Below are 21,475 nucleotides of genomic sequence, written 5' to 3'. Positions count from 1 at the left end.
AACTCTCTTCTAGGAAGAGGTAGAAGAGTCAGTGAAATCATCAAAGAAATAACAGACAAGTAGAAGGAAAATCAAGAACATACGGTGTCTGAGAAGTCAAAGGTATAGAGAACACGCAGAGGGAGGGATTGGACGATACAGAGCAGTGTCAAATGCTTTAGAGAACTTATTTCAAATCCTAGCTTTGTGATCCTGGACAAATCTCTTCCCCTGAGATACCCTGTCTTTAAATTGGGAAAATGATAGCACTTAAGTCAAGGATTGTTGTGAAGATGACATGAGATAATATGTAATGTGTTTTACAACTCTTAAGGTACAATATAAACACTAGCTATCAAGGAGGCCACTGGTGACCTTTGAAAGTATCAGTAGATAGTAGTAATAGGGAATGGAAGTCAGAAGGGAAGCGATTAAGGAGAAAGTCGGCGGTAGAATAGTGAAGACACAGGGTGCATGCTGATTTTTCAAGAGGTTTGGCAGAAAAAAGAGAGGAGAAAAACAAGGCAGCAGTTGTTTGGGGTTAGGAGTGCAGAAAAACAACTTATTTTACAACAAGGAAGACCCAAATATAATTTAAAGACTGTCTGTGTATTCATCAACCATATGAAGTAGAGAATAAAGCAATAATTTGTTGAATGTAGATGGTGTTGATAAGGGCTCCAGATAATTTTTTGGTTAAACCTTTAGCCTTCTTTTTTCTCTTAATATTTTGTACTAGAATTTATGCAAATAATTCCTTTAGCTCTATTCCCTTTCTTTCCCTAGTCTATTTTCAATAGCCTATAACCTCTTCGTTTTTTTGATCACTAGCTCAAATGCTGTCTCTTCATGAAACCTTCTAGCCAGAAGTGATTTCTCAGCACTTTGTTCTCTTGCTATTGCACTTTGAAATTCTGCCTTGTGTGGTATTGGTGTATTTGTCTTATCTCTCCTACCATGAGCTTTTCAAGGGTAGGGATCCTCAAGGCAATGTTTTATTTATCTTCATGGTTCCCTCAGAGCTTAACACACTGTAGTCACTCAACAAATATTTGATCAATTTGATTTAAGAAATGGGCATTAAGCATCTACTAAATGTAAGGTATTGTGTTAAGTTTTGGGGATATACAGGAAATGACACAGTACCTGCCCTCTAGGAGCTTCCAATCACTTATCTATACTAAGAGATCCATCTCAAGGCCATTAAGGAGAAAGCTCCTTAGAGGGCTTGGTGAGTAAGGGCCATTGGGAGGGCATTGAATCTGGCAAAGCCATATGTAGCAAACAAATCAGTAAGGTATTTAAGGCCCCAAACTTTCAGCATTCTTTTGAGGATATCCAAAAAGAAGAGAAGATATGGATACTTTTTTTTTCTCTTCCTCTAGGGAATTGTGGTTTATTTCCATAGCCTTGGAGATTAAGTTGTCTAGCAACATATTATTTGGAGGTAAGTTATTCATATTATTCTGCTCCAAGGCTTCCTTCAGCAGCCCTACCTTCAGAGCATCTTAAGAAATCAGTAATTGTTGGCAATTTCTTTATTCTGATGTTTTAAAATAGGTTGGGTTCCTCCCTCCCCATCCCACCCCAGGCAATTCAAGAAATAGACACACAGAAGAAAAAGGCCTTCCTGGAAATGTATTTTATGATGTTGAGAAAAAGAAATAATTTCCCTTCACTCATCTTTGGTTTTTGTATCTGTGAAAAGAGGGGGTTGGGCTATGATCTTAAGGTTTCTGCAGTTCTAATAATCTGCATCTATAAGTTTATGGCAATCCGAAAAGCCTCTCTTAAATCCAGCTCAACACAAACCAATAATAAACAAGGCTTTAACCCAAAATCTCAGTACTATTTGTATTGTGCAGTTCTATGAGACATTATGTCATCACTGACCATTGTTCTCTAGGTCATCACTGCAGGTACAGGTAAAGGACTCAGTGAAGCCTGAGACATAAGACCAGAGGATCTAGGACTGTCTCAAAAGTACTATCATTAAACAAATACCAAACATCAAGTGACACTAGTCATCATGGGCTGTTCTCCCTAAAACCCTGATAATTGACTGGCTTACCTTAGAGTCAGCATCAGGCCAACCAATCTGAAAATATCAACCAATTCAAATTGTCACAGGATGACTCAGTATTGATTGACAGTTTAGCCAACCTATTACATTGGTGGAAATAGGGAAAATATATTGCTCTGGGAGGCAGCCTGGCATAGATGCACCATGCTAAGCTTAGACTAGGGAAGACCTAGGATCAAATAACACCTCCAATAATTTCAAGCTGTGTAGCCATGGGCAAATCACTTAGCACTTAGTCACTTAGGGGTCTAGATCTTAGAACTGAAAGGACCAAATGCTGTCCTGTTAATGGCATGCATTTGTTATCTTAAGAGCCTGTATAAGAACTGAAAGCATTGTTATTCACATTTGTGAAAAGTTATATACAAGCTATATATTTAAGCTATGTTTGGAAATTTTCCTGTAGAAAACTCAAATTGGGGCAATGAGTCCTAAGACTGGACTCAATCTACAGGAGCCCAGGATTCTGGGGGGTTGGGCCATGAGTTGCAGTAGCAACCATGGACTCTATAGACAGAAAGAGTATTATTTTTATGTGCCCAATTAAAAATATGAAAATTAATTTAGTACAAAATTCCTGCAAATATCTCTACTCCTTTACTCCCAATCTTATATTTTAATAATAATAACAATAATAATACCTGAAATTTTATGGCACTTTAAGGTTTACAAAATACTTTACATATATTATCTCATTTTCTCCCTGGAGGGGATTTCCCTTTTTACAGATGAGGAAACTCAAACTGGGATAGGTTAAGTGACTTGTACACGCTTACACAACAAGTAAGTGTCTGAAGGCAAAATTTGAACTCAAATCTTTCTGAGTTGAAGTCCAATATTCTATTTCAAATAAATATAAACAGCTTTTAAACATCATAGCCCACCATACCCTATTCTGTATTTTCTCTCCCTACATCTTCTTGTTTCCTCTCTCCTTGAAACCTAAAGAGGAAGATGGGTGTGGGCAAGGCTGTTGCTCAGTAGTGATATTTGGGTTCCAAAGTCATCTCCAGTGAGAGTAGTCTGGGCAGAGAATATTGCTACTAAGCTAATACTTGCCCCATTATTTTTATCTGGGAGAAATCAAGTTAAAGTGAATATTGAGGGCAACCTTGAAAGGGAAAATAAGTCATGAAAGGGCAATATGAATGAAGCCTGTGCAAGATGTAGACGATGTTTCTCTGAGTCAGTCCTCATCACCAAATTCCTTTTCCCAAGGTACAAAAGGTCAACAGCATTTATCCTCATCCCCCATACTTTAGAAATGCCTTTGGACATAAGAGGAAGTGGTCCAGGCTATAGACGTGGTCAGGAGACTAGAGGATGAAAACTTTTTCTTTCTCTACCCTAAACCTCTTCCCCTTTCTTTATGCACCTTTTTCCTAACCAGTGTTATGTGCATTGTGACTGTACATAATGAAAGCCAAGGGTCGCAATACAAGTTGTCTGCAACAGCCGAAGCACTGATTTTTGGATGGGACACAATAGTTATCCATTGCAAACTACAATGTTAACAAACTACATGTTGGATAAAAAATGCAGGTCACAGACAGATTTCTTGAGACAGTGTTGGTTTTCTTTTGTTTTGCCAGCATTAAATTCTCCAGTGGGGCTGTATTTATGTTCCTCACAGTCAAACAAGAATGGCTGCCTTGAATTAAATTTAACCATATGAAAAGGATAAAAGAGAATACTTACTTAATCGAAGAAAGAGGTTTGCTGGCACTGTATTCCTATAATATGACTTAGCAATGTAACTCAGTTACTGTTCAGAGCTAATAAGGCCAAGGCATGGACAAGTTAGATCGACTGGGAAAAAATGCTTCCACAAACAGATATTTGTGTACCTTTAGCCTCACCCAGCCAAATTGGAGGGTAGGCCATTGGTGACAAAGGGAAATAGAGGAGAGTGAATGGCTCAGCTCCAACAACCACTTGATTCTATATCCATTTAGTGGGTAATCAATGGAATCTTTATTGATCCCTGCTCTGCTACTTATTAGCTATGTAGACTTTGGCAAGTCACTTAACTTTTGAAGCCTCAGTTTCATCAACCGTAAGATGGTATTTGATAAAAATATCATAAAAATTTTGATAAAAAAATAGTATTTAAACCACTCTCACAGGGATGTTTTGTGAAAATTGCATTATAAATCTTAAAGAATTATAGAAATGTTAGTTACAAATATATATTTATTTTTTCAATAAAGAAAAATGATATTTTTCCTTTAAGAATGTGCTATTATAGAATTTTTTTATTATAGGAACTCCCCCTTCCTTTTCTCATTAAAAAAAGAATATAAGATTGTTTTTGTGGCATGTTATTTTCTCAACAACCTAACAAAGCAGCATTGCCTAGGGCACAAAGTCCTACACTAAAGGGTAGATCTATTGGTACAAATGTAATTGTTTTGATTCTGTCTACAATCTTTGACCAATTTGTTCAAGTGCCTAATACCTCCATGCCCAAGCTCTCTCATTGGTAGATGGAAAGGACTGTCTTTTCTCTCTTTACATCACAGAAAAGTTTAAGTAAAGTAATTTGGGGGAAGCACATTGCTTTCTGTTGAAACAAGGACACTTCCCCATATATAACTGGACACTATAGATCTGTGATCTCTTCAAGGGGGTACTTCATGTGTTGGTACACATATAAACCACACACTGCCCCAGATCCTGTGCAATTCTTTTCATGTCTTCCCATAGATCCTTCATAGAGGATCTACCCAATGGAGACTTTCTTCTAAGTCTGTTAACATTTTATGGATAACAGCACAATACTCAAGTTCATGCTGTTAGATTTCACTTTCATGATGTGAATTGCTCTCATTCTTTTCAGGTGGGCAGTCAGTCAATAAGCATATATTAAGGGTTTATTATGGGTCAGAAACTGTGCTAAGTGCTGAGGATTCAGTGAAAAGCAAAAACACGGTCCTTGCTCTCAAGGAGCTCACATTCTAAGGGGGTAAACAATATGCACATAAGTATGTACACACAAGATGTATTCAGTGGAGAAAAATAAATTGAAGGAATAAGCAGAGGCATTGAGGAAACAAAGCTATCACTTTTTGCAGATGATATGATGGTATACTTAGAGAACTCTAGAGAATCAACAAAAAATCACTAATAATTAGAGAAATGCAAATTAAAACAACTCTGAGATACTACCTCACACCCATCAGATTGCCTTAGATGACAGAAAAGGAAATTTCAAATGCTGGAGATGTGGAAAAATTGGAACACTAATGCACTGTTGGTGGAGTTGTGAACTGATCCAACTATTCTCAAGAGCAATTTGAAACTATGCGCAAAGAGCTATAAAACTTTGCATACTCTTTGACCCAGCAACACCACTACTAGGTCTACACCCCAAGGAGATCAAAGGAAAAGGAAAAAACATTAATATGCACATAAATATTTACAGCAGTTTTCTTTTTTATGGTGGCAAAGAATTGGAAACTGAGGGGATGCCCATCAATTGGGTAATAGCTGAACAAGTTGTGGTATATAATTATGATAAAATACTCTTGTGCTATAAGAAATGATGAATAGAAGAGTAAAAAATGATAAAGGAAATGGTTTCAGAAAAACCTGAGAAGACTTATATGACCTGATGCAAAATGAAGTGATTAGAACCAGAAGAATAATGTACACAGTAGCAGCAATATTGTAAAGATAATCAACTGTGAAAGAAATAGTAACTCTGAACTACATGATGATCTACCACAACTCCAAAGGACTCATGTTGTAGAATGCTATCCATCTCCAGAGAGAGAACTTTAATGGACTCAGCATGTGGACTGAAGCATATTTTCTCCTTTATTTTTCTTTTGGGACATGGATAATGAGGAAATATGTTTTGCATGATTTCATATGTATGATGGATATTGTATTTTTTGCCTTCTCAATGGATGGGGGCAGTATGGAGTGAAGGAGGGAATTTGGAACTGAAAATAATTTTTAAGAAAAGATGTATGCAGTATAAATAGAAAGTGATCTTATAGGGAAGGCAACTGGGAGGACTGGGAAAGGATTTTTGCAGACTGTGAGATTTGAGACGAGCCTTGAAGGAAGCCAGGGAAGCTAAGAGGCTAAATGAGGCTGAAATGAGATAATACCTGTAAAGTACTACATAAATGATAGCTATTATTAGAAGACCAAGATGAGGAGGGAGAGCATTCCAGGCATGGGGACCAGGTAGCACCAATGAATGGAGTCAGAAGAACTGTGGGTGAGGAACAGCAAAGGATGGCAGGATCTTAGAGTTTGTGTAAAAATACTGGAAAGGTAGGAAGGAGTCAAGATTTCAAAGGCTTTAAATGCCAAATAGAAAATTCTATATTTGATCTTGGATATAAAAGGAACCACAAAATCATTGAGCAAGAAAATTAGGGTGAAATGGACAGATCTATGCTTTGGAAAAATCCCTTTGTCAGGTGAATGAAGGATGGACTGAAGTGGAGAGAGATTTGAGGCAGGGAGAATAATTGCGAGGCTATTTCAATAATCCATATGAAAAGCTATAAAGGGCTGGATCTGGGGGTTGTGGCTGTGTGACTGGAGAGAAGAGAACACACACACACAGACACACACACATTGATTTTGGCTGTTGCTACAATGAGAAGGTCATCTGACAGCACACAGATAATAGGTTTTGGTATGACTCTTACAACAGTACCAGTCATTTCCTGTTTATGAAGAAAGAGTCTTTTTTTTTTTGTAATATGGCTTGGCATGCAGCATCTGTTCTAGTGCTTTCTGACTCTTCCAGAAAAAAAGTATTCATGATAAATATATATGAAGTTTTTGAATAATTTACAAGCCTTGGGCCTCTTTCATTTCTTAAAACAGAACCATATTTCTTCAATAATACTTTTCACCACTGTTTCAACTTTGCCTGCCTTCATATTAAAAGTGCTAAGTAGCAAAGTGCATGTTAACTAGATTTGGAGAATCTCAACAAGCTCCATTGCTGTATTCTCTGTATACATCTCTTCTCTTCTCTCTCGTATTTTTCTTTATTATAGAGACAAGTAGATTCCTTTCCAAAGGTATATCACCCCCAACATGAAACCACTATACCCCCAGAGCCTTCCACACTCTCCACCTAATTTTAAAACTTAAAAAGTGGTAAATATTGAAAAGTGTTGGGAAATCCTACTTTCTACAATGTAACAGCCAAAACAAATAATTTAAGATCATCAGTTTAGCCCTGGAAGGCACCTGGAGGCCATCTAGAGAACTCCCTCATCTAACAGATGAGAAGCTGACACTTAGGAAGGTTAAGCAAATTGCCCAGGGTCATACAGATCATAAGCATCAGAGGTAAGATCTGATCCCAGGTCCTCTGATTGCATAAGCAATGCTAATTACACTGTACCATGCTGCCTCCAAGGGAAAACAATTGTGTGTGTGTGTGTGTGTGTGCACAGGTAAATGGTTCCTCCTCTAGTAAGTCTCTTTTCCTCTTTAGGTCTTAGCTTCATCTGTATGAGGAGGTTGAACTAAATAATCTCTAGGGTCAAAAAGTTTATGATGCAGAAATAGCTTCAGTTGCAAATGAAGGGTACTTTACTATCCCACACTGACCATAGACTTGATTATAATTGTCTGGCTCACTGATTTGCCCAAGTGGTTATCTTCCTAGATAGAATTTACTGTTTTCCAGAACATATCTGCTTCCTGGTGTTTCTGGGATGTGGTGAATTCATCCAGTCTTCACTTACTCCTCCACCCCACGTGCCTCATTGCTTACCAGGTTTACTGGCATTGTTTAGCCTTTTGGAATCACTGGCTCTTTTTTTTTTATTTTCTATTTGTGCCTTTTTTTAAAAAAAATTTTTATTTTTAACATGTGTTTTTAAAACTTTGGGTTAAATTTTCTCCCTTCCTTTCTCCCCACTCACCCTCAATGAAAAGGCAAGCATCTCGGTACCGGTTATAGACGTGTAGTCATGCAAAATACTTCCATAGTAGTCCTGTTGTGAAAAACTAAGTATATTTCTCTTCATCCTATCCTACAGCCCATTTATTCTATTCTCTCTTTTGACCCTGTCCCTCCTCAGAAGTGTTTGCTTTTGATTATCCCCTCCCTCAATCTGCCCTCCCCTCTATCAACCCCCTGCTCTCTTGTCCCCTTCCCCCCTTTATTTTCCTGTAGGATAAGATAGATTTCCATACCCCATTGTGTATGTTATTCCCTCCTTAAGTCAAATCCTATGACAATAAGATTCACTCATTCCCTCTCACCTTCCCCCATTTCCTCTCCATTGTAAAAGCCTTTTCTTGTCTGTTTCATGTGAGATATTTTACCTCATTCTACTTCTCCCTTTTTCCTTCTCCCAGTATAATCCTCTCTCACCCCTTAATTTTATTTTCCAGATATCACCCCTTGATCTTCAATTCACCCTGTGCCCTCTATCTAGCTATCTATATATACGTATAATTTTTTCCCTCCCACTACCCTAATACTGACAAAGGACTCATGAGTTACAAATATCATCTTTCCCTGCAAGAATGTAAACAGTTCAACCTTAATAAGTCTCTTACGATTTCTCTTTCCTGTTTACCTCTTCCATGTTTCACTTGAGTCTTGTATTTGAAGGTCAAATTTTTTATTCAACTCTGGTCTTTTCCACAGGAATGCTTGAAAGTCCTCTATTTCATTGAATGATCATTTTTCACCCTGAAGGATTATACTCAGTTTTGCTGGGTAGGTGATTCTAGGTTGTAGTCCTAACTCCTTTGCCCTCTGGAATATCATACTCCATGCCCTCCGGACCCTTAATGTAGAAGCTGCTAAATCTTGTGTTATCCTGATTGTGTTTCCACAGTACTTGAATTGTTTCCTTCTGGCTGCTTGCAATATCTTCTCCTTGACCTGGGAATTATGTAATTTGGCTACAACATTTCTAGGAGTTTTCCTTTGGGGATCTCTTTCAGGAGGTGATCGGTAGATTCTTTCAATTTCTATTTTGCCCTCTGGTTCTAAAATATCAGGGCAGTTTTCCTCAATAATTTCTTGAAAGATGATGTCTAGGCTCTTTTTTTTGATCATGGCTTTCAGATAGTCCAATAATTTTTAAGTTCTCTCTCCTGGATCTATTTTCCAGGTCAGTTGTTTTTCCAATGAGATATTTCACATTCTCTTCTATTTTTTCATTCCTTTGGATTAGTGTTACAGTGCCTTGATTTCTCGAATTGTCCTTAGTTTCCAATTTCTTCATTCTAATTTTTAAGGAAGTATTTTCTTCAGTAAGCTTTTGGACTTCCTTTTCCATTTGGCCAATTTTGCTTTTTAGGGCATTCTTCTCCTCATTGGCTTTTTGGACCTCTTTTGCCATTTGGGTTAGGCTATTTTTTAAGGTGTTATTTTCTTCAGTATTTTTTTGGGTCTCCTTAAGCATCACTCTCAATTTTTCCTCTACTTCTCTTACTTGCTTCTCAAAATCCTTTTTGAGTTCTTACATGGCCTGGGACCAATTCATATTTTTCTTGGAGGCTTTGGATGTAGGAGCTTTGGCTTTGTTGTCTTCTTCTGGTTGTATGTTTTGATCTTCTTTGTCATCAAAGTAAGATAATATAGTCTGACTCTTTTTGTGCTGCTTGCTCATGATCTCAGCCAATTACTTGACTTATAGACTCTTTGTTAAGGTAGGTGTCTGTTTCCAGTGTGGAGAATGTACTGTCCCAAGCTTCAGGGGTTTTGTGCAGCTGTTTTCAGAGATACTTCTAGGGACCTGTAAATTTTCAGTTCTTCCAAGGTGCTATGATCAAGGGTGAGATGCTTACTCCTTTCCTGGCCTTCGCTCTGGCCTATGAGCACTTTTTTCTGTCTTGGAACTGTGAGGAGGGTTTCCTCTCTACCACCACTACAAGCTCCACCACGCCAGCACTCCTCCTTGCCCCAGGACCGCCACCCAGAACTGTGACCCAGATCCAAGCACAGGCAAAGCAAGAAAATCCTGCACCAGCAGAGAGATCTCTGCAATCCTCCTCTGATCAGCCACTGGATTCCCCCTCAGTCTGTGGGCAGGAAGCTCAGGAAGCAGCCACAGCCTCAAGGAATGGGGCTGAGACCCACACTCCTCTCTCACCACCGTAGAAACAGACTTTTCCCACTGACCTCCTTAGTTGTCTTTGGCGTTAGTGAGTTGAGAAATCTGGAAACCACCACAGCTGCCCATGATTCAGTCCTCTGAGGCCTGCTCCAGGTTTGCTGCGGCCTGTGTGCTCATGCAGAACTGCGCTCCTCTCCCCGCCTGGCATGACATACCTTTCTGATCAACCATTCAGGCTGTCTTGAGTTGGAAATTTCTTTCACTCTGTCATTTTGTGGGTTCTGCTGCTTTCGAATTTGTTTAGAGCCATTTTTAGAGGTATTTGGAGGGGTTTGGGGCAGAGCTCAAGCAAGTCACTGCTTTTACTCCACCATCTTGGCTCCACCCCCTATTTGTGCCTTTATAATATATTTTTGTCTCCAGCTAAAAATAAGCTGACCTTCATTGCATTATGAGAGTATTTTCTGTAGAGGGTAAGAAAGGGCAATTCTAGAGCTAATGGAGATACTTTCAGTATACCACAGAACATACTCTCTGTCAATCTCTGCTCAGTAGCTAGGGAAATTAAAGATTTTCCCCCTACTCTGGGGGCTCTGAGCTTAGTGAATTCTACAAATATTTGACATAATTAACTCCCTAAGAGGCAAAGTGGAAAGGACAAAAGTGGGCCATGACACTAATTGCCCGGGACTTTAACAAGAAAAACTATGAGTCTACATTAAGTCCTCTGGTAACACAAAGAAGGTCTTCACCTCATTCTTAGCAACTGGCCAGGTGCTAAGGGTCAGCTACATTCTTGAGTATGTCCTTCATCACTCTGTACTTCCATGTCCCTACAAAATGGGGGAGAATAGTACTTGTTTCATAAAGACTTCCATAACATCAGTGTCATTTGCCTTTCATGTGAAATAGAAATTCATATAGCATTGTGTGAATGGGAAAACAAGCAATTACTTGGTAAATCCATGTTCAGCTGAAGGTTAGCTTTGATAATTCAGAAAAACTGGATTTAGGGTCTGGAGTATCCAGACAGTTACCTGGGTTCATTCTGTGGAATGGCGGAATTTAAGCAAGAAAACCAAATTGGTGCCCCAAATAATTATGCTGTTACACTGAGTCCTCATCTATGACATTTATAGACCAGAATCAAATTCCCAAAGTACAAAGTGCAAGAGCAGCAATTATATTAATATTTTATATTTATATAGTGCTTTGTATACCATATCTCATTTGATCTTCACAACAGCCCTTTAAAGTGTGTGGTACAAGGATTATTATAGACATTTTATACATGAGGAACTGAGGCTTAAAGAGGGCATCAGAGCCACAACTTGATCCCAATTATTCTAACACTAATCTCTTTCCTCTTTCCACATGCTCTGCTTTCTATGCATCTGGGATAGGTATTTAACCATCCTGATTTATTCTGGGAGAGGAATTATGGTTACTAATTGAGATGAGCAAGTGAACCCAAAGAGTAGTCATTGATAGTTTCATGTCACTTTGGAGGGAGGTTCCCAGTGAAGTCTCTCCCCTACTCGTCCTTCACTTGTCCTTCCCATGGATATGTTCTTAGCCTAGTGCTGACCAATCTTTTTTTTAGCAATGACTTTGATAGAAGCATAGATAGCACATGTAAAAATTTTAGATGGTTGGACTCTAATCCAAAATTTAGATGGTTTAGATTGCTAAAATACTGGGTGACAGTGGCTAGATCCAAAGATTTTTAGAAGCTAGTAATTGGTTGACTCTAATAAAATGAAATTTAATAAAGATAAACATGAAGTTCTACACTTATGTTTTTAAAAATCAACTTCACAAATTCAAAACGGTGGAAGAATGGCTAGATAGATTTGTATTAAAAAAAAAAAGACCAGGGAATTTTAGTGTCTATAAGCTTAAAATAAGTCAACTATCATATTATGGTAGTCAAAAACATCAAGTTATCTGAAGCCACATTAATAGAGATATAATGACCAGAGCCAGGGAAGTAAAAGCTCTACTATTTCCTGTTCTGGTCAGAACCTATATGGAGGAGGACTGTGTTCAGTTCTAGGTGCCACATTTTAGGAAAGACATTAGGAATGGACATTTACAAGGCAGCCAGGAGGCACTGTGAATACCACCAGCCCTGGAGTCAGGAGGACCTGGGTTCAAATCTGGCCTCAGACATGTACTAGCTGTGACCCTGGGTAAGTCACTTAACCCCAATTGTCTCCAAAAAAAAAAAAAAAGGAATAGACATTTAAGAAGGACATGCTGAAATATATCTAGAAGGGAAGAACATAATGGTGAGGGGACAGGAGACCATGCCATGTATGGCTTTATTCAATGAATCAGAAATGTTCAACCTAGAAAAGAAAAGATTGCCTTCAAGTATTTGAAGGGATGTCATGTGGAAGCGCGATTCAATTTCTTCTGCTTAGCCCCTGAAGTCAAGACTGGAAAAAATGGGTTGAAGTTTCAGCGAGGTAGATTGAGACTTAACAGGAAGGGAAAATTCCTAACCATTAAAACTAGACAAAAGTGAAAGCATCAGCCTTGGGAAGTGGAATTCTCTCTCATTGGAGGGCTTCAAGCTGAAGTTTAAAGACCACTTGTTGGGGTTGTCAGGTAAGATTACACTAAATGGTGTCTCAGGTCCCTTCTGTGAATATTGGCAGTCAATCTAGATAAATTAGAATCAAAGGGGATTTTTAAAAAGTGGTTATTTACCCCTCATCTCACATTAAACTATAGGGATCTTGCCTACCAATGTCATATAGTTAACACTCTTACATGTTTTACACAAATGTTAATAATTTACACAAAAATCATTATTTTCCATACTCACATACTTTAGAATTTGTAACAAATGTACATATATTGTGTGTACCAACCACTGACCACTTTCCAAGGTGCTTTTTTTCTAAAGTTGCTCCCGGCTCTGTAAAACTAGAGTTTGGGATTGAATCTCAAGCTTGGGAGAAAGACTATAAGATATCTGCATGAGAGTTTTGGGTTGGAAGACTTACTGATGTCACAATACATGATGCTTAGCTGTCTTATAGTCAACATTGTATTACAGCCAGTTGCCAATCTACTACTTTTTAAGATAAGGGGGAAAAAAACATTTCAGTACATAGTAAATTGCTTTCACTGCTAATAGCCTGCAGATAATGACAAGTACCAAGTCAGAGTACTCATTACTGGATGCAAATCCATGGGACTTTCTCATTTGCATGTAATGATTTAGAATAGAAACCAATACATAATAATGTTGGGGAGTCTCAGCAAATAAAATCCTACTTCCTTTGGGTTTTCTTTAGCTCCTGCTATCTGCTGGCACTATTTATGCAAAATTGCATTTTGCAAATTAATTGCATTTTGAAGAATAACCCAAATAAAAGAGAGAGGTCTGCCTACCCCCCAAAAATTATTTTCTACATTCATAGGATGACAATTCAGAAATTGAAAATATGACACCAGCACCCCCATGTAAAGTGGTCTCACATGCCACAGAAGCCACAGCTTCTAGTTTCAGAATGAGAAAATCATATTGAAATTCATTCTTTATGATGGAATTCAGACTATGTCTTCTATACAGAATTGAATGATTCTTTTTTGCAAACAGACAGGAACCATTCCTTTGCCCTCAATCACACAAGCACACATTTATAATGCACTTGTAAACAATTTCTGCATATCTGGACTATGCAAATTGTTTCTTCTTAGAGAAAAACTGCTCACACTGACTCTTGGCTTCATACATTTTGCAAATGGTCTGTTCAGTGAATGTGACTTCCCGCTGCTTGGATTTTATAATGCTACAAGGCTCTGGAGTAGAATTTCTAATAGATGCTTCTGTGGTACAAAACATCCTTGCTGATAATAACCTACTATTTAGTATCATGAAGGATTTGAGGGAGAAGAGGAAACTAGTCAAACTCTAAATGTTTTAGGTACTTAGTCAAAGGAAAAAAAAAGGAAAATGTAACTTTTTTGATAGATGTGCAACAGGTATTTGAGGTATCTCTGTATTAGTGAGGGTCACTTAGTGTCTCAAAGGAGAAAGAGAATCCTGACAACTGTGTTCAGGTTTGGTTTGTATATCCTGGGCTCATACAAGCTCTATGAATGTGGCTGTAGTATATCAGGAGACTGCAATATGCAGATAAGGGGATTCACTGTGAGTAGCTTCTTATAAGAATATTGCAAATACTGATTAGGATAAGTCAATCTGTACATTCAAAAAGACCGGGACAAGCTATAAAATCAGGCCAAATTAAATAAAATGAAATTTAATGGAGTTATATGTAAAAGGCTTACACTTGAGTTCAAAAAAAAATCAGCCTTCCAAGTAGAAGATGGAATATATGTGGCCACATAGCAATCTCTATGAAAAGAGTGGAGGTTTTAGTATATTGCAGTCCCAGCGTAAGTCACCAGCATAAATGTGCTATGAAATCTTAGACTATATTAACAGAAATAGAACCTTAAGAATTAAGGAAGCAATGGTTCCATTGTCCTCTGTCCTTGATCGGACCATATCTGGAGAACTGTGCTCAGCTCTGGATGCCATATTTTAGGAGGGAGACTGATAAACTTAAGTTTTTCCAGAGAAAGGCAACCAGAATAGTAAAGAATCTCAAGTTTCTGCCTCATAAGGACTAGTTGGAGGAAGTGGTGATGTTGATACTGGAGAAGAAAAGAATAGATTGGTCATATTAGCTATTTTCAAGTTATTTGAAGGACTATTATTTAGAAGAGTTTAGACTATTATTTAGACTATTATTTAACATCTTCTGCTTGAACTCAGAGGACAGAATCAGAAGCAATCATTGCAAGTTGCAAAGAAGAAAATTTAGGTTTGATGTAAAGAAACAATTTGCTAACAATCAGTTACCCCAAAGTGGGATGGGCTGCCATGGGAGGAACTGGGCTTCCCCTTCATCAGAGGTATTTAAACAAAATTTTGATGATCTCTTGCAGGCATGTTATAGAAGATTTTTTTCCAGGTATGGGTTGGACTAGTTGAGCCCTGAGGTCCTGCCTTGGAAACTTGGAGAAAATAGGACACCAATAAATAATTGCTAGTGTTTATATAGCACTTTATGGTTTGCAAAGCACTTTACAAATATTATCTCATTTGATCTTTACAACAAAAAAACTGAGGCAGACAGTAGTTAAGTGAATTACCCAGGGTCACATATCTAGTAAGTGTCTGGGGCAGCATCCGAACTTATGTCTTTCTGACTCCAAGTCCAGCACCCAATTCACTATGCCATGTAGCTGCCCACCAAAAACTAAGGCAAAACTTGATTTTTGTTGTTGTTGTTTTAACAAAATGATTTTCTCATTTCCTCTGATAAAACACAGATTATTCAACAAGAATCTAGCTTTTGTACAATGTCAGAGTTGATATTAAGCCTGGCAAGACAATCATTAAATCATGTTCTTTCTTTACCTAAGAAATTGGAGGTCCGTGCACCTTTAAGTTTGAGACTCAGGCCAAATGATCTTCCTGGCCTTGGGGTGTGGGAGTGGGGACTAGTTATGGTCATTTGATCAGGTCCTGAAGAGTAAAAAATAGTGTTGTTTGTCCTTCATTTTGAAGAGGACCAGTGACATCATGGGTGATGTTTTGACTTGTACGTGAATTGGATTTAAGTGAAATGGTTGCACAGAGCCTTCAGCCTCACTCTCTCTTCCAGAGTCATTGAAGTCCAGTGGCAGGACAAAAGTCAGGACGACTGGCAATGGCCTGGGATGTAACGGAAGACCTTGGCGTCTTGGATGTCTGACCAAGCTCTAAGTGCTCCACAGCACCTGCTTTGGCCCCTTCCTGGCCATTGGAACAAATTGTTCTCATCCACCCATTCTGCCAGGGAAAATCTTCACATGCTTGGGGTAGACACCCCGCCCCCCAACTCACCAACAAGTTTAAGGCCTACCCTCAACCTGGTAGCAGAATGGAGAGAAGACCCATACTCTTCTTACAGAAGGAGATCCTGGAGACTTAAGGGGATTGATAAGAGGGAATACCTAGAGGAGATTGTTTGTGGATAGGCTACTATACTTTGAGTCAGGAAGACTAGAGTGTGAATTTTAATCCAGACCTTTAGGTCACGTGACCCTAGGCAAGTAATTTAATCTCTCTGTGGGCCAGTTTCCTCATCTCTACAGCCCCTTCCAGCTCTAAATCTATGTTCCATTGATTTATGATCATGATCCTATGGCCTAGCTTCCCACTGGGCATGTAAGAGCTTGTAAACTTGTACAGCAAAATTCTCTCAAATGAGGGTGGCTTCCCTGGATGCCTTAATTGTGCATAAGCCATGCTTATCCCCTTTGCTTCTTGGCATACATGGGGTCTCAGAATACACTCTCAGATATTAGTCTAAAGCCTAAGCTGAGGTCAGTTCACATTTTAGGCCAGTTATAAAGGGCATCCTCTGCCGATTAGAGAATACTTAGCTAGCCTCTTGTCCACAGCTCATAGTGGCAAAGGTAGGATTTGAAACCAATATCATACAGGTAGCATCATACAGAACCCAGGCTCTTTGACTCTAAACCCAACACTCTTTTCATTGTATGATCAGAGATTCCTAAACTTATTTGGCCTACTGCCCCCTTTTCAAAAAAAGATTACTCAGTGCCCCCCTGGAAATCTACTTTCTTTAACTCTTTAATGATTTTTTTTAAATTTGCATCATTTCAAAAAACATAATTTTTTAAATGACATGTTTTAAATTTAATAATTTATTGTAAATTTGTAGGTTTTTTCCTGCATTGAAATTTTGATGGTGCAATATTGCATCATGTAACCAATAGTATCGTATTGTAAACAAGTCATTATATGCACATATTCCTTCGGATGCACGCTGGACTTCCTAACAATGCTTGACATCTTGGCCTGCCAATACTTGCTTGTTAAGACCTGTTGACGGACTTGACCACTGATCTGTTATTAACCTGCATTTTGTGTCTTTAACTGGAAAATAATGTAATCACTATGATTTTAACTCTGTTGTACAACAGATAAAACATGTATGAACAATTTTTCAAAATTTTCTTCTCTTCCTTCCTTTTGCTTCCACCTTATTTTTATTCAATGCCCCCCAATTGCACTCGAGGCTATTACTCCCTCCCCATCATTCCAGCAGCCCCAAAAGGTGGTATCGCCTACCTTGGGAACTTATGGTATGATGTTGCTTTTCCTTGATTCCCACTAATCAATCTCATATTACTTGGCTATGGTCCTGTCTTCCCTGATCGGAATTTCCTCATGCCTGAAATGTGTTTTCTCTCTCTTCACATTTTTTGAGTCTAAGTTCAGCTATACCCTCCTAAGGTGAGCCTATCCTCATTTCCCTAGTACCTTTCTTGCCATAAATTACTTTGCATATCTTTCGCATTTAATTTTCTTTCTTTTTTGGTGAGGTAATTGGGATTAAGTGACTTGCCCAGGGTCACACAGCTAGTGTCAAGTGTTTGGTCTGAGGCCAGATTTGAACTCAGGTCCTCCTGACTTCAGGGCCGGTGCTCTATCCACTGCACTACCTAGCTGCCCCCTGCATTTAATTTTCTGTGAGCGTTTTATTTCCTCCTTAGTGAAACTACTTCAGGGCAGGAACTGCTTTGTTTTCTGTCACTATATCACCAGTGCCCAGCAAAGTGCTTGGCCCTTAGTAGGTGCTTAACAAATGCTTTTTGACTGAATAAGCAAATGCACCAGGGAGATGAATCTAGTCCTCTTTGTTCATGAGAAAAGGGAATCCCTCTACAAGTTTTATTTGTCTGTGGTTTTCTTTCCATGTGGGACTGGAGGGGTCTAGAGGCAGTTTTTAAGCTGTTCAGTTTATATTGAAGCGTCTGTCACTGATGTGAATTGACCTCGGTATCCTAAAATAACATGTTGGCTGTTACGGTTGCTCTCAGATGAGAATGGCGCGTCTTCCTTTTTAGAGAACGCACTCGCTGACCGGGGCCGTGATCTCTGAATGAAGCAACATCACCATTCCCAAGTTCATCAGCTATTTATGTGGCATGTGAGTCTCCTCTTTGGTGGTCACAGGGAAGCCAGCTCCCACTCACTGTCCCGGTGAGGGTGCTGGACTTAGTGAACAAGGTGGAGATGGAGAATTCCCAGAGAAAAAAAGCCACAAGGTAAGCAGAGGTGCTACGTCCTATTTGCTCACAGGATTATTGGTATTGGGAAACAGCACACGCTAAGATCCCTGGTTTCTCTCCAGCCTCACGTGAAGGATGGCAACAATATTGGGGTGACCAGGGCCACACGTTCCAAATCTTTGAAGCATTTAGATTCCTCTCCAGGCTCCCCCATCTTCTTGGACAAAGTGACTTCCACTAAAAAAAAATACTGACAGCCTCCACTGGGATCAGCAAGTACCCTTTCAATCCAGAGGGGCAGGCCGGACAAGGTGGAGCTGAGCTGGGAAATGAAGACTTTTTTTGGTTTGAGTGGACTAGATGTATGGGCTTCTCAAAGACTACCTCCAACTTCCTACCAATTTGGAAAGATCTGGAATTTACCGCTAGTGAAGGACTGTTTGTTCATCATCTAAGAAGTGGCCTAGCTAAATTGACAAAGGCTCATCCTAAGAATGCTAGAAATTGGGTGATAGATTTTGTGGTTGTTTTTGCCTTTTTTTTTTTTGTCACAGTAACTCATAATAATCCCTCTAATAAGGAGTGAAAGGGTTTTTATCTATATTAGTTCCCACACTGATAAAATCAAGGATCATTTGACTATTTAAGGATGCACTTCTTTGCACATACAAGGCACTGATCATGATAATAGCTAGCATTTATATTTTGGATAGAGCGCCAGGCCTACAGTTGGGAAGACCTGAATTCAAGTCCAGACTCAGACATTTACTAGCTATATGACCCTGGGCAAGTCACTTAACCCTATTTGCCTCTTGTTTCCTCATCTATAAAATAAGCTGGAGAAGAAAATGGCAAACCACTCCAGTATCTTTGACAAGAAAACTTCAGATAGGGCCAAGAAGAGCAGGGCATGACTGAAATGACTAACAGCCACATTAGAGTTTGCAAAGCACTTAATGAATATTATCACATTTGATCCTCACAAGGATTCTGAGAAGTAGGTACTCTTATTATCTTTACTTTACAGGTGAGGAAACTGAGAGAGACAAAGGCCAAGCCACTTGCTCGGGGACATCAGCTAAGAAGCGTCAAAGGGAGAATTTGAACTCTCATCTTCCTGACTTTGTGTCCAGTACTCTAGCCACTGCACTACCAGCTGCTTCAATTTATTCTTAATTGATCCTCATAACAACAAAGCAATTTGATATTTTCCTGGTATTGAGAGCAGGTCTCAAAGTCTGGAAAACTTAGGTTCAAGCTTTCACTCTGACACACATTGGCTTATGTGATCCCAGGCAAGTCACTTAATGTCTCATTTTCTCGGTGAACTAAGATAATAACTTGTGGAGCAGGAGTCATTTTGCATTGGTAAGGGAAGTTTTCTCACTAGCTACTTCCCGTACCAATGAAATTATAGGTCATGTTCTACACCCCTCTCCCCCACAGGCCTACCTCCTTCCCCTAGACCCACATTATAGGCGGTAATTGGCAGTTGAAGCAATTGGACATATTAATGATATGGGGAGCAGCAGAAAGGAGCTTCCAGCAACGAAATTAAGACCCTTGATCAGAAATCCAGTGTTTAGGACCTCAGCAGCACTATTAAGCTGACCTACATTACTTAGGAAACTAGTTGAGCCAGAGGATATGCCTTATAACTATGGGTACCCAATACCTAATTTATTGAAATGAAGTCTTAGGGATGAGGAGAGAAGATGGGTTTAGTAGACACTGAAATACCCTTCGCACAAAATATATCTCCACTCTGCTTCTCTCTTAAGTGGCACATGGATGTTTTCATTTTTTTATTGCTTTCCCAGCAGAAAATGTTACTCACACCATGGCTAATGATTATGCAAAGTGATTTAAGCTAATTAGGGAGCAAGGCAATGAAACATTGTGGTGGCGTTTTGAGACTACAGCATTATTTTAAAAAGTTTTATTTTGGTGGTGGTAGACAGGGGTCAGAGGGAGCTGGTCTAAGGTGATGTTTAATATGACAGGACAGATGTCAAGAAGAATGAGTGACTATGGTCACTTTTCTGTCCCTTGGACACTGGTGTTGTGCGGGCAGCATTGATGGGTGTATGCCTGGTTCATTGGATTCCTGGCCACTCTCACAGCTCCACCAATCAGCAGATACACAGGACACAGTGCCTTCCCATTCATCTTCGGGCAGCAGATGGGCCCCATTCAGGCTGCTTATTGTTTCTGAGCAGCTGTCCTTTTTCACTGAGGTTATCCAGTGTACTGGCATTGAATCTAGACTCTATTTGCAGTACAATTGATTGACTGGCAAGCCTACAGGACATGAAGAATACCATTCCTTTATCTTATGAAGACCTGTCCCTTCTTGCCATTTAGTTAGAGTTTTATTTGTGCTGTTTGGGATTAGGCACGTTGATCACTGACTCAGGACATGGCTATTATACTACCCGTGTCCCTTGGGGAATGGGGCCCTATTGTGAGGGACGCTGGTCTGTATGCTGTCAGGGACTGGTGGTCCTCAGTGGGGACTGGGGAGAGGAGGAGGAAGGGCATGAATCTTGCTAGCAAGGTCACCAGTAGGTTGGCAGTCTGTGGCAAGGCTTGGATTACAGACTCTTGTTTGAGGCAGTATAATCGGAGGCTCTATCTTTACTTGAGAACAGGAGGGAGTAAGAATGAGGAAACCAGTTGGTAATGACAGTGACTAGGAGAAAATTTAAGTGAAACAAGCCAACTGGTTTGAATCAAATTCATAGAATCATAGATTAAGAGCACCTGGATGATAACTCAGAGTCCTGTTGAGTCCAACTCTCTCATTTTACAATCAAGGAAACTGAGACCTCTGTAGGTTAATCGACTTGCTTAAGGTTACAAAGGCAATAAGCTCCAGAGGTAAGATTTGAATCAAAACCCTCTAACTCCAATCCCATAACTATTCAATTACTATGTGCCAAACACTGTTTTAGGTGCAGGACATGCAAAGACAAAAGTGAAATAATCCTTGTTCTCAGTGTTCTTTCTATTGTAATATTCTAGAAATGGAAATCTAGCTGGTTCCCCTACTTTTCAAGTCTCTAAAAGAATCTTATGGCTGCTTAAAATGCATGCCAAAATAGAAGCTCCTGATGTGGCAACTACTTCCTTCCTTGGTTCTACATGAAATGTTCATGTCTATCTTAGCATTTAAAGTCTCTTTCCCTCCAAGCCCTTAAATCCATTCTTAAATCCATAAATCCAATCACCACCAGAGTGA

General features: G+C 39.2%; 1 pseudogene; it reads right to left on the bottom strand.

Annotated features, from left to right (window-relative positions):
* LOC114041286 overlaps positions 1 to 20,491 on the bottom strand; it is a 52,218-nt pseudogene extending 31,727 nt beyond the window's left edge.
* Positions 20,492 to 21,475: the final 984 nt, after the last annotated feature.

This window comes from Vombatus ursinus, unplaced genomic scaffold, assembly GCF_900497805.2.
Source record: "Vombatus ursinus unplaced genomic scaffold, bare-nosed wombat genome assembly UNPS02014171.1, whole genome shotgun sequence".
In the NCBI taxonomy this organism is placed as follows: domain Eukaryota; kingdom Metazoa; phylum Chordata; class Mammalia; order Diprotodontia; family Vombatidae; genus Vombatus; species Vombatus ursinus.
The sequence above is the reverse complement of the archived record's forward strand: the minus strand, read 5'-3'. Positions and strand labels throughout refer to the sequence as shown.